This window comes from Enhydra lutris, unplaced genomic scaffold (assembly GCF_002288905.1).
Source record: "Enhydra lutris kenyoni isolate GAN:26980312 unplaced genomic scaffold, ASM228890v2 scaffoldscaffold3, whole genome shotgun sequence".
Classification (NCBI taxonomy): domain Eukaryota; kingdom Metazoa; phylum Chordata; class Mammalia; order Carnivora; family Mustelidae; genus Enhydra; species Enhydra lutris.
Window position 1 is genome coordinate 51,334,348 of NW_019154087.1, and position 16,580 is coordinate 51,350,927.

Genomic DNA, 16,580 nt, shown 5'->3' on the forward strand with positions numbered 1-16,580 from the left:
TTTCTAATTATATGATTCACAATTTAATCCACTTTCTAAAAGAATACTGTTCTTCTTTCTCCTCTTATTTTCTTCTTCTGATCCTGTACCTTGGGCTCCCCAGGCCATTTTTTATTCAGTGTCATTGTACAGCTTCATCCTTCTATCTTTAGTGCTCTTTATTCCTAAAAACCTAGCTCATCTATTGTCTTTATTGTTAAGGTTTCTTTGTACTCCTTCCTTAGGACTTTATTTCTGATGGGTGTGCTGTTTCTAACACAAGAGCACTAAACTAGCGTTTGAATGGAGAAGCAGGAATTTTAAAATATAATATGTTGACTCCTGATAAGGTTGTGTGTTTCTTTAGGAGAGACATTTTGTCTTACTCATCATTGTATTTCCAGCCCTTTGAACACAGGCAGGTAAATAGGTTTTTAACAGTATTTGTTGACTGAATAAAAACAAACTTCTAAGTAGTCTCAGATTGTTTATGTAACTCATAAATTATACCATGGCATAAATAATATAGTCTAAATGGTTGGACCCTCTTAATATTCACTATTAATTGGTATTGTTGCAACTGTATTACCAGTTTCTGTAGAAAATAGAATTAGGAAAAATCTATGATATAATCTTGTACAACTCTTTAATCTGAATAATGAGGAATCTGTGGTTCCCCCAAATTAAGTAAATTGACCTATATCTCACAGCTGATTGTTGACAGTATTTGTAATGCTTGTTAAGCATTATACTCATTTTAATTATGCTATAGTTGATACTCTGCTGTAAACAGGAAGAGTCAACTTTTATATGTTTATCTTACCTCTCATCTGAGACCTATCACAGAAACTAAATTTATGTTTCTTAATAAACCCTGCATGATATTCAACATACTGATAGTTTATTTTCTTTCCGTTTTCTCTTATCTAATAACATGTCATGGTAACATTGCTTTATCAGTTTTGAATCTATGAAACAGAATTTAATTAGCCAGTAATGATCTATAGTTCAAGATTATTTTATTAGCTTGTTCTATACCTAATATATACTTGAAAATATTCCTTTATCTCATAGTGTATTTTAAAGTTACAAGAGCTATATTTCTGTAAGACTAGAGCAAATTAGGCAAATTTTTTTTCTTGGTAAGTTAATCTTAAAGTTATTTCAAAATGTGTATTCTTATCTTGGAATTTATCTTGATATTCTTCATCTAAATTCAATGAATTGGTTTAAATATTACTTAAACAATATAAAACCTATATTTATTATTTAAAGTTTTGTGTTTTGGTGCAGTTTTAATGCTAGGCTTTCAATAGTCTCTTTATTTCTAGAAGTAAACCAATCTGTTCATTCCAGGTAAAATGTAGTTACCAAAGCAGTTTGTAGACTCCTTACCATTCCATCTTGCAATTATTGTGTTCAGAAAAACAAAAAGAGCATTTGTAGAAAGAAAATCTGGGTTGTCACCCGGCCTTCATCTCTAAAGAACTCTGAGATCTTGGAGAGTTCATTAATTTATCTGTTTCTAGTTATTTCATCTATTAAATGGATTTACTATCATTACAGGGTAAAATTTTAAGAATCAGTTTTGTACTAAATTGATTGTCATCTCTTTCTTTCTTACTGAGACTGTTTAGTGTCTTGTTTAAGTGCCTTGGAGTCATGCTGCCTGAGATTGTCACTTATGAGCCATTACGTCAGGCCAGTTACTTACATTCCCTGTGCCTGCATTCCCTCCTGTATAACATAGGGGTAACAATAGCATCTATCTCATAGGGTTGTCATGGGGATTATAAATCATTACATGAAAAGCACTTAGAGTAGTACTAGCATGTGGTAATTCCTCTTCCTCTCTTGTAACTACCTGCCTATTACCTATTGCTATAATGACTAGATTTACTAAGAAGCAGCCAATTCACAAGTCTTATATTATAGCCAGAAATAACTTTGAGAGAGAAAAGAAAGAACTTCACAGGGGATTGAGAACTTCACTCAATCCATGCATAGTTTTTTCCACTATCAGAAGTGGATTTTCAGTTGAGGATTAAGTACACAATATGGGTTCTTAAGAAGGCAGCTTTGGAACTGTAATGAACGATCTCAGACATCAATATGCCTGGAGAAGGTAAACCCGACTTCTCCTCTACCTGTTCTTGATACTCTGAGCTTTTATCCCAGATCTCAAATGTTGCTTCTTTTTTTCCTCTTTAAGTCAATAGAAACTTTAAAGATCTTGTAGAGCTATAGATTTAGTCTATAAATCCACAAAAATATTTCAAAATTTTAAAGATAAATTATAGCATCATGGCCTTTATGTATTCAGGTTTTAAGACTATCCATGAAGATTTTTCAATATAAATGTATAGGCTATTTCGTTAAATGAAGTGTATAACTATAATAACAGCAGTAAGAGTAATTCACTTTTCCTGTGGACTAACCATGTATCTGGCCCTATATTAAGATTTTGTAAGAATTGTCTAAACAAAAGTATCCTTTTTGTTATTATCTGCATTTTTCATATGGTAAAATTGCAATTCTGAGATTGAAGCAACATGTCCAAGAATACAAAGATACAAAGTAAGCAGTGGAATCAGGACTCAAAACCCCATTAGCCTGCCTTAAAGGGCCATGTTCTCAAACACTATCCTATAGTGACTCATCTCCTAAGAAACAATATCCTATAGTGACTCAACTTCTAAGGATAATGGGACTCACTCCATTTACTGATGCAGAATTCACAGACAAATCTAAATGGGAATGGTCAGATGAATAAAATGATTCTTCTTCATGAAATCAGCACACTCTGAAAAAGCTTCCTAGTAGTTGTGAGGTTTTAGATTTCTTGTATGCTGTGTGTGATTGGTAACCAGAGTATTGCACAAACTCAGAGGTGATTGGTTTGATTTTCTAAATAAACTCTCCTGGGAGAACAGGTTACTAGGAACTAGGTGACCTGTTCAAAAGAAAGTGGCATTGTTCTTGTCAAAGTGATCATTGATTTTCTCTCAGGTTTCTGTCGGGAGTTGCAGGATAAATTTCTATTTGCTACAAAATAAAAAAAAAAAAGTGTTCTCAGATGGACTTCTGTTTTTGTAGAAATACAATCTTGGAACAGAAAAAAAGACCGACAGAGAATAATCAGAGTTTTCCTAAAATTCTTTTTGAGTTTCTCATGGAGAAAGGAACTACCTAATTCCAAATTCCTTTTCAGTTGTCTGAGAAAAAAGGATTGTAAAAGAAACTGTATTAGAAGAAAGCCATTTTCTTTGTTATACATATAAAGATATTACAATATAATTTATTTTATGCTTGTATTTATTCCTATTTGACAGAAAGCTTTTCAAATTTGATGTACCAAATGAATCGTTAGATCTCCGAAATCATAGAATAAAATTTGTTTTGTATAATATGAATGTTTTACCCCTAGTCAAAGGGGCATAACAACATGATGTAAAGCATTAAGCAGAAAAGTAGTTTACTACTAAGTATTTTTTTTTTATTCTTGTCCCTTTTGTGAGCTGAAGGGTGTTCCTACATAGATTCAAAGTGGGGTCCAGAAAGATTCTGATCAAGCCTACACAGGTTTTATTTTAAGTATTTTGAAGATATAATTAATGAAAATCTAAAACACAATGTGTGTTCAGTATAGAAGGCACTGGCCAGGGTAATTTTTAGGAAAGCTGCTTATTTCATTTCCCAACAGAGGAGAATTTATTCTGCCTATTGTCACAACCGCTTGAGCACCCTCATCATCTTTAGGTCAAAGAAGTATTTTTAAAAAGAGCCCAAAGGCTCATTTACAGGACATAATAGAAAGTAACAGCTGGGAAGACATTGTTAATGTCTACTGGGTAATTAAAATGAGTTCTCAAGATAAGCACACAAACTGAAATACATATTTATCTGAGAAATCACGGTGGCTCCCAAAGAGCTGTTAGGGGCTGTCAGGTAAATAACAGCGTATGTAGAAATGAGGATGTAGTGGAGAATGTGACAGCTACTGAAAATGTTGGTTTCTTTTTCCGTGTTTGATATGCTCCCTTGTGGCACTCTTGGTGTTAGTTACACTCTGCTTCCTCTGATTGTGCTTTAACAGGTTCTCTTATCTTTTCACATTATTGTGACATTAGGCACTTTGTGCATGGTGGATTTTAACTAGTTGAGGAAAAAAGAAGGAAGAACAGTGTCAGGTGGGCATGATTAAGTAGCAAGCAGATGGCACATCCATAAGGCTGCAAAAGGATAATATCAGAAATAAAATCTTCTACCATTCCGAGGGAGAAAAAAAATTTGACCATGAACAATCTTATGAATATAAAAGGCATTCACTGAGTCCATACTGGAAGGGGGTCTTTACAACAGCATACATTTGATATTTTTAGTAACTTTATTGAAGAATTGGGTCTCTTCTTACTGTTTATACTGACAATAAAGCCCCCTGCCCTATTCCAAAGAGATATTGGTCTAAATAAGAACATGGTAATATTTTTCTGTAATAATGTAATTATGTCTCCTTTCTACCCACTTTTTCTGTTCCATGGTTGCAATTTTGGCCTTTATGATGAAGATAATCATTTAATACTTGGGCTTTGATTTGCCTGGGAAGCTCTGGTTCCATTTCACTATTTCCTCATAGATCTCCAGTAAGATATGAATCACTAATTTTAATTTAATGAATTTAAAATGAAATTTATTCTTCCTCATACAAAGATTCTGATTTACATTATTCCTATTCATATTAATGGTACAGTAATGATTGCATCATTCTCCTTGGGTTAAAATTCTTCAAGTTAACTTTGAGATCCTTTTCCTTCATATTCCATACTCAGCTTATCACTCATAGTTCCCCACAAGTATATAGTACAACTATACCTGTATTTTGATGCCATACACACAATGGATTAGGCCTTTATTGCCTCCAATTTGCATTCTTGCTCTTGGCACTTGCCTCTAAAATTTCATCTTTGATAAAAAAATTTGAGTTTTCCAAAAATATACTACTTCTGTATTGATGAATTAATAATAATTGAAAAAAATACAAAACATCCTGACCCTAAAATTTGAGAATTTAAGTTTTTAAATTATTAAAAAACTTATAATTTTTAAATAATTAATAAATTATTAACCAAAATTAATAATTAAATTAAAATTAAAAATAATTTAATTAATTAAATTTTAAATAATTTTCTAATTATTAAAAACTTACTTAAAATATTAAAATATCTATTTATGCAAGAAAATTTCTTTCACAGTCATTTCTTTTTAAAATATTTTAGATATTTTATTTACATTTTAAAGGTTTTTTTTTTGAGTATAGTTGACACACAATGTTACATTAATTTCAGGTGTCAACATAGCAATTCAACAACTCTATATGTCATGCTGTGCTCACCACAAATGTAGCTACCATCTGTCACCACACAACACTATTACAATTCACAAATGTAACAGAATATGGAGTGGGAAAAATGATTCTTAGAGGAGAGAATCTTTTCTTCTTTAGGATCAGTAAGCAAAGTGTGTGTTAAGAGAAAATAACCTATGGAAGAATGAAAAATTTGTGTAGCACTAATAAGGATATTCAAGTATAAGATGTCTTCCTTATGTTCCATCTGATACCTAAGAAAAGATATGCACATCAAAAGCAGCCAAGTGAAATGTAAGATAATAAATAATTAAGGACCAAATAAATGGAGGTACTAGTTAGTGTGAAACCTTAAGTGTTGGTTGAATTATTAAGTATCCTATACAATGTCCAACAGAGAGATGTGTGTCAAATGAATCCAGTGTGATTTTAGAACATTAGAAACATGAAGTTGAATTGCCTTTAAAAATATCCTTTTGATACTTATGTTAATTCATCATACTGTCACTTTAAATATCTTACAATTTTGTAAATTATACATCAGTAAATCTGAAAAACAAAAGAAGAAAGGATATGGATTATCTTTGAGTGATACAGGAAGCAATTACTTGCATTTTATGGGATGCTGATAATATTTGATTATTTGATCCAGGTAATGGTTACATGGGTATTTTCAATTTGTAAAAATTCACCAAGTTGTACAGATATGATTCACATACTTTTCTCCATGTATGCTGTGTTTTGATGAAACATAAATTTTATTATGTAAAAATAAATAAGCACATAATAATTAAACAGGTCCAAAAGGGGAGGAAATATTCTTTTGGAGTATAAAAGAGTCATGTAATTACACATTTTCAAATCAGAGAGAAACATTGAGAAAGTAAAAAAAAAAAAAGAAAAGTACGGGCAAAAACTAGTTCATAACAATCCCAAAGGAGTACAATATTAAAAGTATTCAAAATAAGGCATACACTATGTCTGGAGCAAGAAAGAGACAATTTAATAATGGCCTTCTATTGTCTCAATCCTCCTGCTTTCTAGATTGAATAAATTAAGATAATCAATCACCAAAATGCCATTGTTCCTGGGAGCCTCCAACCTGGAATTAGCCCCCCGCCCTCCCCCCCACCCCCCCGCATTCCTCAGTCCTCTTGTGGGTTATCTAGCACAAGCTCAAACCTTTTAAGGAGTCCTTCCCAACTTCCCCTCACTGAAAGTTTCCATAGTTCTTCTGGGGTGAGTTCTCCTGTGTATTGTCTCTCAATAAATCTAAATTTTATTTGGCTATAGATGTGTTCTTGGGTTGTCTTTGGTTAATGGGCTTTGACATTAAAAACAACAATGACCAGGAAAGTATTTCAATCTAAGTGAAGTGACTATGAATTATGGTCTTTCATGATTTAAAAACTGTTAAGAAGTAGCCTGTGCTAGACTCGAATCTAAGAAATAAGAAGTAGAGAATAAAAATTCGAAACAACAGATTTATATATATCCTTTTAGGAGCTATTTGAGTTTTGCTTGAGTATCATATACGTTGAAAGAGAAGACAAATATGGGGTCATACTTTCATATAAGTAATATAAATTAGTCCTATTACTTGGTGTTAAGGACAAAAATGGAGATAAAATATGCAGTTGCTGCACTCAAGGAACTTAAGATTAGTGTTAGAGAAAATGCACAAACATAGTATGACTAGTGATATGATAAAGAGGCCAAGAGTGAGAGCTAAGAAGGGGGATGGGAAGAGGAGAAGTAAGGTGGGAAAGGAGGGAGGAAGGAGTGAGGGAGGGGAAAGAGAAGGAATGAAGGAAGGGGCTTATAGACAGAAACCTGGGGAACTCAAATTCTAGTATTTAAAGTTTGTGCAAAGGGAAGAGGCATCCAAGAGGAAGATGAGAAGGGCTGACCATAAAGAAAGTAGGGAAAGAGTGGATGGTGTCCTGGAAACAAAAGGAGAGTTTTGAGAAGGAGGGACTCAGGTAATGAAGGGAAATCGTATGAGAAAAAGATTGAATAATGTATGGACAATTGTAGTGAACCAATCTATACACTGTGGTTAACAAGCTAATGGTTAAATAAGGAAGTGAGGAGAATGGAACTTTGAAAGTATAGTTGTGAAAGAAAAAAAAGATGAGGGCAGTAAATGGAAGAGTATATGGGGTTAAGAAGGACTTTTTTTTAATGAAAAAAAAATCTGATCATATTTCTTTGCTGAAGAGAAAAGATCAGAATAGTTATACATACAGAAGAGAGAAGAGACCTAGGATGGGGTCTCAATCCTCAAGAGGTGGAAACAGATAGAATTGAGAGCTAAAGTTTTTCTGGGTATTATAATATAGTAATTGAAGGCATGAGCTCTGGAATTAATTAAAGCTTACTTTGAATTTCAGCTGTGCCACTTACTAAATGTGTCGACATTAATAATATTAATAATAAAACCTCCCTCAATTTAGTTATTATAATACATAAAAAAGGTGTTTCATGTGAAGCGCTCTGATATAGAAATTAATTAGTACAGTTTTGTCTTAATTATTTATAATACTATACCTTAAATTGGGAATACAAGAATAAATATGGTTAAAATTAACCTTTTAGGGATAGAGCCTATGAAATTGCACATTTCCTCCAAAATTTACAGCTTCTCTGTGTCATGGTGGGATAACCATATATTGAGAGTAACTGAGTAGGCATTGGAATAGAGAGTTTGAAGATAATAGCAGAGATCTGAGAGAGTTTTGTAGAAAATGGAAGAAGGAACACCAAGAATGAGCAAATAATGGAGAAAATGTATGTATCATTTTTGAATTTACATTTTTTTTTCTTTTCTCTCCTCTTCCTCATCTTGTTTCTTTTCCCTATCTTTATTTAACAATTTAATCAGTTCTGATACAGGAGCAAAAAAGACAGTTTGGGGGCACCTGGGTGGCTCAGTGAGTTAAAACCTCTGCCTTCGGCTCAGATCATGATCCCAGGGTCCTGGGATCGAGCCCCGCCATAGGCTCTCTGCTCAGCAAAGAGCCTGCTTCCTCCTTTCTCTCTGCCTGCTTCTCTGCCTACTTGTGATCTCCGTCTGTCAAATAAATGAATAAAATCTTAAAAAAAAAAAAATATTTGTTCATGATCAGGGAGTTACTTGCTGAATGTGACAACAAGGCAAGGGGTTAGAGGATACTGACAATAAGTTAGCCTAAGTGGGAAGAAAGGGAGCGCATGAGGAATTTGTAGATGAGGAGAAAATGACAAGTTATAGGAACCTTGAGGAACACAACACTGTAGGAGATGAGGACTAAAAAAAGCCAAAGTGGAATAATGGGTATTCTATTTAGAGAAAAAAACAGAGGTGGAGGGATTCTGGGTGATGGCAAAGTTGACATGGCAGCTGTAGATGTAAAGAGGAGAAGTGAACTGAAGGCCAAGTTGAAGGCATTCAAGAACTGTGAGAAACAGGCATTATATATATGACTTACATGGACCTGTGAACCATATGCCAACATTCTAAATGAATTTTGGAGGATGACCAAATTGAAAGAGACAACGAGTGGTAGAGGATGAGGAAAAAGGACTTTTAAATACAAAGGAAAGTGGCAGTTGAGAGCAGAATGCGGATGAAGGCAGGAAGGGTGTCTCGCCACTAGGGGCAGGGGATAGATTTCAGCTCTGGCAAAGAGGTAGAAAGAGAATTGGGAAGAAAAGCTTGATAAGGTAACAGGAGAATGGATAAAACATGGAACTGTCTTCAGAGATTGCATTAGAGCAGAATTTAAGAGAGGGAGTGGAAAGAGATTTTCATTTTGATTTTTTGCCTTCAAGTTTGCAGTGGAACTATGATGAGAGATATTTCAGTTCTAGAGCAGATCCTGGTGTTATAGATCACTGTTTATGGATTTCATAGACCATTCACATCATGAAAGGCACAGAATGGAGTCTGACAGTCTTCTTTAAAAAACCTGATTTCTATTTTAGTATCATATGTCAGTTTAATTGTGTTAAAACAAGACTTGTTTGTCTCAGGTCATCAGGCCCTGCAAGAGCCACTGTTTTTTCCATCTGTACTCAGTGCTTCCTATTTTGGGACCATCAGTCCAAATTCCAAATGACAGCATTTGTATCTTTTTGTCTAAGTACTTTGTGGTCAGAACCTGTTCTACCCTCACATATGACATTCTATTCCAAAATAGCTGGAAAATTAACCTGATTTCCCTGTTTGAGAACAGGCTTCAATCAGTGACTAATGAACATGGTTGTGTGAATGTTCTGGTTTACTTGATCCTTGGTAGGGTTGAATCTGAGGCACATTTCTACACTGACTCCCGGAGTGTCCATACAGGGTTGGACTCTAGGTGCCCATGGAAAAAACCTGCTTTTTTGGCTTCCTTTCTTTCTCAGTCTCACTTCTCCACTCCCTACTGGTATTTCTGGGATCACCTCCCAAGCACAACATGTTCTATGTACCCTCAGAGCCTTTTTACAAGTAAAGCAAATTAAGAGAACCTGAAGATATGAGGTGCCAACTATCCACACATTCCAGATAGTAGTTTGCTAGATCACTAAAGAAAGACTTGCGAAGTAAATGAAATAAATCAGACTGAGAAAGACAAATGTCATATGATTCAACTCATAAATGGAATCTAAAAAAAAAAAAAAGAATAAAACAAAAAGCAGAATCATACCTACAAATACAGAAGACAAGCTGATGGTTGCCAGGGTTGGGGGGTTGGGCAAAATTGATGAAGGGGAGAGGGAGATACAAGCCTTCAGTTATGGAATGAGTAAGTCATGGAAATAAAAGCCAGAGCATAAGAAATATGGTCAATGATATTGTAATCGTGATATAATGAGACAGATGGTAGCTATATTTGTGGTGAAGAAAGAATAATGTATAAACGTGTCAAATCACTAATTGTACATATGAAAATAATATAACATTGCATGTCAACTATCCTTAAGAAAAGAAAAAAAAGAACTTACAGAGGAAGTTACTAAGATCAATTGTGATCCTGTTACCAGAATACAGAAGGGACTGAGGGGACCAAGAGTGGATTTGGGAAAAAAGAAAGAATTTCTTTGGAGAGAGCTATGGGTGTACTGAGTAGAACCCCACCATAGTGGAGGGATAATGTGTGCTTCTGGAGATTAGGGTTTCAAAGAGATATCTAAGGAACTTCGTATGTTTCCCATGGAGTCTGTGTGGACACAGAGGAGGCTGATCTGTGGATTGTTAGCTGTTCTGATGGATGAGCAAGATGTGTCTGTCTTGAGAATGGACTAAACTTAATCCCAGAATTTCTGAGGGCAAAGGACATTGATTTTCCATTGCTCAGAGAGTCTCTTGGAAGAGTAAGCTGCTTGGAGCTATGTTAAGAGAGATTGCTGAGAGCAGAGTGGTAAATACAGCAATTTTAAAGAGGCTTCAGGTCATATGGCAGAAGAAGAGGGCAAGGGAAGATTCATAAATTGATGGTGGGAAGAAAGATTTCCTTGCATTAATGGAATTGCAGGTGACAGATGGCCAGAGATGGGGTAGGTAGGAGGTAGAAGGAAGGATAGGGGGTAGGGTGAAGAGGAGGAGAGAAAGGTAGTGGGGAGGAGTGGTCTTCAAAGTTCCCAAGTAAACGAAAGAAAGAGTCAGATTCCAATATAGAACAGCCAGTAGAAAGTACTGTGAGATTAGCTCAATGCCACGAGGAGAAAAAGAATTTTCTGGACTTTATTCCTCACCTAATCCCCATTTAAATCCAAGGACGGACACCAGAGTCAAGCCAGCTATGTTTGACTCTTAACCCAGCTCTTCCCCTTCCCCAGTGGGTTCATGGGTCAATGCTAGGGAAAAAGAAATACTTCAGTTATGATTCTGGTTGACAGATTGACACATACTTGATATCTATCTATCTATCTATCTAGATACATATATATGTATACATGTATCTATATAGATATCTATATACATGTACATATACATGTATGCATACATGTGTATTATATAATATTTGTATCAATATATCAATATAATCATCAAAATAATCAAATAGAAAATACTCAGAAGAATTTTTATTTTCTCAGAGGTTAGAAACTGTAGGATGACTCCCAGTTTCACTAAAGGTTGGAGAAAACTATCTTTAGAGGACAGTATGCAGAAAGAACCCAGTTTTTAAATTTTTTCTGCTTTGAACTTGGGAATTCCACTTTCCAGCATAATTGGTACAGCTTCTCTTGATATTCATAAATTCAAGTTTGTTCCTTGGTAACAAAAGAATCAAGGCTTAATCTCTAGTTGATGAAAACTCTTGGGAATATTCTGGGAAGGTGCACATAGTTAAAATGAATAATGATGACCAATATTGAAAAGCTAAGGAATCCTTAGCATCCTTGAATCCTAAATAGATTAAGCTGTGAATATTTTAGCTGTCGTTTATAGTTGTATACTTAAATCCTGCAAATGATTATGATTCTTGATGTAGGAATCATAGAACTTTTTACATATTGATATTTATCTTCAAGGCTAGAAACAACTAGTTACTGAATTTCCTAAGCCTGCAGCCTGGCTGCTCCAGCCTTATTCAAGCGGTTCAGTTGACCATCAGGGCACATTTCCTCCATTTCCTGCTGGTCTCTCTCTACACTCGCCTGCTCGACAGTTGCTCTTTGTACTCCTTGTTGTCATCCATTTTCTAAACATGCCCAGCTCAGGAGGACTAAATTGCAGTGAACTGTCAGCGCTGATGGACTGGCTGGCTTCCAGGCTCTTCTTGTTGGTGATCTTGTTGGAACCATCACATCCTGATTATGGTTTATTGATGATGCCTGTGAAATGGCATAAGAGGCCAGATGTACCATCTCCGAGCCGAGGAAGCCTCACGGCTGGTTTGTATGTTGTGCACCACTTCTGCTTTCTGTACTACATGATGCTGTGTCAGTGCCTCGGTACCCGATAACCTCCTGAAGGACACGCAGTTCTTCTTGATGGATTTACTTTCCAGCTTCAGTTCACATTGCTGCCTTACTAGAAACTCACAATAACTTCGTATACTCACTGGTATTTCTCACATTTCTGTAATACCTAGATTTTCAGAATCTTCTCTAGCTATATACAAGTTTTTGAAGAATAGTTTCATTACTGAAGTTTGGCATATGAGTAACTTAAAAATCGGAATCCTTGAATATTTGGGCCATGGAGAGGATGGACACACATGATTAAGTTGGTGGATAGATTCTGTCTCCTTGGTTTGCATCTCAAAATTCTAGAAGGATTATATCCATAAATATTCCAATTTGATCAAGACACAGATTTAGTTATACTTTTTGACATGTTATCAGACTGAGGCAATGCTAATATTACCTGAAACATCAAGAACTGCTTATAAGATTCTGTTATTAAACGTTTTACTGAGTGCCACTTAAGGTTTAGGTAAATTTTAGCTCTAGGAGAGACAAAATAACTCATAATTGAGTTTAGTTCTGGAGATGAATGTTTCTATTATTTTATGAATTATTAAATGGGTAGGTATTTGCTTATTATTAACTTCTGTTTAACATGGCCTGCTTATCTTGTATTCTACTAGTTAGGATTGCAATCATACTCCATGGTTGCTGAAATCGTATATATCTTAAAACTAGAGCGGCAGAGCTAGATGGTTCCTTCAGTAAATTAGTTTCTAACCACCAGATGGGGCTATGAAACCTCTTGCATTATTAAAAGTTCTTACCTTTACTTTCCTTCAAGGGGAATATTTTTCTTTGAAAATTTCAGAGAGACTTTTCCCTCTCATTTTAATCCCATCTCCTACTGATGATTGAAAAATTGCTCCGGTTTCTCTGTAATAATGACAGAGCAACATTACGGTAATGACAGAACTGTGATCAGTATATTGTTACAGGAAGGAAATGGATAAATCGCCAAGGTCACCTTATAGTTAATTCAGGCTCTCCACTAATAGTAATAGGTTCATCATGGTGACATACTAACAATTCTTCCTCTCTTCCTTTTTCTATTTATTGGTCCAAGGCACAACTCATTAACTTCATCTATTTGGATTGTGGACCACAGATTGCGTGCATTCTAGGACTTAGGAGACTATGAAAATGTGATTACATTTGGAGTGAGTATATAAACCACCACCAGTATAACAATTTTTATTTTCATTTATCAGTTCCCCATCAGGATTAACTTTGTGATAACTGCAGGTCCTCATGACTCTGGAGGAATGAGGATCAACCCTGGAAAATGATTAGCACTTCATACAAAAACAGGATTATGATTGCACTGTTATGGTACTTAATGTTAACTATGACTTTTAAAGAAATATTTATTTCACTTTAACTTAGAAGCAATCATTTAACTATTTTGGCTTTCATCTAAATTTAATCAGCAAAAAGGAGAAAATTCAAAAAGTTTATTAGACAAATGAAAATTCAAGATATTTTTTTATTATGGAAGCAGTGCAATTTAATTTGTATCTCATTATTATCCACATTTTAATTTACTGAATCATATAACTTCAAATAACAATCATGTTTTAAATGTTTGGATGTGGTATCCATGTTTAAGACAAATTTTGGGATGCTGAAATAATAATTTAAAATCCTAGAGACCACTGTGTTTCTCACTGACTCAAGATTTAAATAAGAGATTCACAGAATTAAGTCCTTTTAATCAAAGGTCTTTTATTTTAATTTAAGAACAGATAAAAATTGGTAAGTTGGCAGAAGCAGCTAATTGTCAGCCAAATATTTTTGATGGAGAGCCTTTGTAAAGATAGACATTATCATCTAAAAAGTTAGATGTTCTTGGTGAAGCAGGGGCATAAGATGGAAACATGCTTCACAGAACTCTTTGCTTCTAAAATGAGGCAGTCCTGGAAAACCATAGATAAAGAATCACCCATTAATCTCTGCTGGCATTCAGGCCAACCTGATACAAATATAGGAACTAAAATGAGTCAATTTTACTTCTAAGAGTAAATACAACCTCAATTTCCTTTCAGCCTGTAAAAGGCTTCTAAGAAATGTGATGATACCTGGGCTAACAGAGAGGAAACACATTAAAAATATGTTTCATTTGCAAAATGAAACTAGCTTACTCCCCTGATTTTGACAGCAAGACAAATTCATAACAGAAAATTTAAAAAATTCAAAAATTGCAAGAAAATAAGAGTTACTCATAACTCTATTACTCAAAGAGAACAACTCGTAGAGTTATATATCTGTGTTTGTTTATTTGTGGGACCATACTATCTTTATTTAATTTGGTTTTGTTTCTTTTCCCCCAGTAAAAAGTCACTAATTTATCTTCTAAAACATAACTTTAATTGTTGTAAATAATTCTAATTACAGATATACAACAATAATTTGACGAGAGACAGATTTTAGATTTCTTCATCCCAACCTTTGCAATCAATGCTATGATGATTTTTCATGGGTGTGAGACAATATATAGCAAAAGTTTATCTCAGAATACTGTTTTCTATGTTAATTGCCATATAATGTTTACATGGTAAAAATGTATGCATATTATATACCCGACTCTGTATTTCATTACTATTTTTAATAGTAATAAAAGAAAAATTTCATATAGTACTCCTATTCTTCTATTGACAAAGCTTGGGAGAAAGGATAGGGGAGGGTGAAAGCTTTGCCTAGATGTATTTCTCAAATAAGATGCAGGAATAGGTAAAGATTATGTCTATCTATACTTTCTAAGTCACTTGAACTCCTGATTTCTGAGAAGAACCTAAACACAAGATAATGTGCCCCAATGTGATCACATTTGTAATACACACCAAGGCAGGGTGTATTGTAGCAGTGAGTAAGAGAATTAATGTACAGGCACAGATGCCACTCCCAGCAGGCCTGCTGACAGTAAACATCTTACTAATTTTCTCTATTTGGCCATAATTTCACCCAAAGTCTTACTTGCAGCAAGACTTCTAAGTTTTAGCTACTTTTTCTGGAAACACAATGAAATAATGACCAAAACTTGTATTGGGCTCAAAAACATAGTATTACCAAGCAACTGTCCTTAGCTGATTTCCTTTATGTAAAACAATTTTGTCATTTTCTAAAGGAGAACTTGCAGCTATATTGTTTTGCTTTTTATTTTAAAATAATTTCAAACTTACAGGAAAGTTGCAAGGATAGTATAACAGATGAATACTCATAACTCAGATTCTATAATTGGTGACACTGAACCGCATTTGTTTTATTATATTCTCCACCAAAATATTTACCTGCTTCCCCATCTATCTATACCTATATATCTGGCAGGCATATCGCCTAAGCGATGCTATGTTCTTTTTATTGTTTTGTATCTGATAGGTAGTTCCATTACCAATATTCCCATTCTCATTACTGGTGATTTTAAGTCTGGTCTTTTGATTAAAGTGATGTCTCCCAGGTAAAGTTACAATTTTTCTTTTCTAATGAATACTTCTTTTGCATTTTGTGAGAAGACATTTTGAGAGCATTGATTTAGTTTTCCTTATCAAACTTTCACCCACTAGTTTTAGCATCCATTGAGGATTCTTGCCTGAAACAATTATGGCTACGATTTTTACCAAACGGTTTTCAGTTTCCATTATTCTTTATATAAAGTGCCAACTAACAATGTCATTCTTTATTTTGATGCTCAAATTGCTGCAGATCTGGCCAGTGGAACAATTTCAAGCTGATTTCTGTATCATTTTTTACATTTGCCAATCATTCTTTGAGAGCTCTCTTATTTTCCAGCACATCAATATGTTCTAGGCTTATTTGTGTTTTTCCTGCCCCAGTCCCTGAATAAGCCATTTCTCTAATGAGCCCTGATTCCTGTTAGTGGGTAATGGTATTTAGAAATTAAGGATTAATAAGCTAGGTGTGCTTACTGACACTTTAATTCACTATTTGCAGTCCTACTCAGCTGACCAATTCATTAAACTAGGAAAAAAAAAGAATATACACCTGATATATGTACATATATGCACATAAATACATCCATTTACATCTTTTTCTCTCTTTCACCTTAAATTCACATCGATATCTGAAGTTCACCACAATATCTGCAATTCTAATTCACATTCACAGAATTCATTTTAGCTTTTCTCCTTTCCCTATTTGTAGTTCCCTTTTCCAACAGTGAGAAACCTGACTTGCATTTGCTTGTTTTCCATACCTCTGAAATCAGTCCACCTAAATAACCACACAGAGCAGTTGCCCAAAATCTTGCCTGGCTGTCATTTTACAATGGTGCCATTTCCTT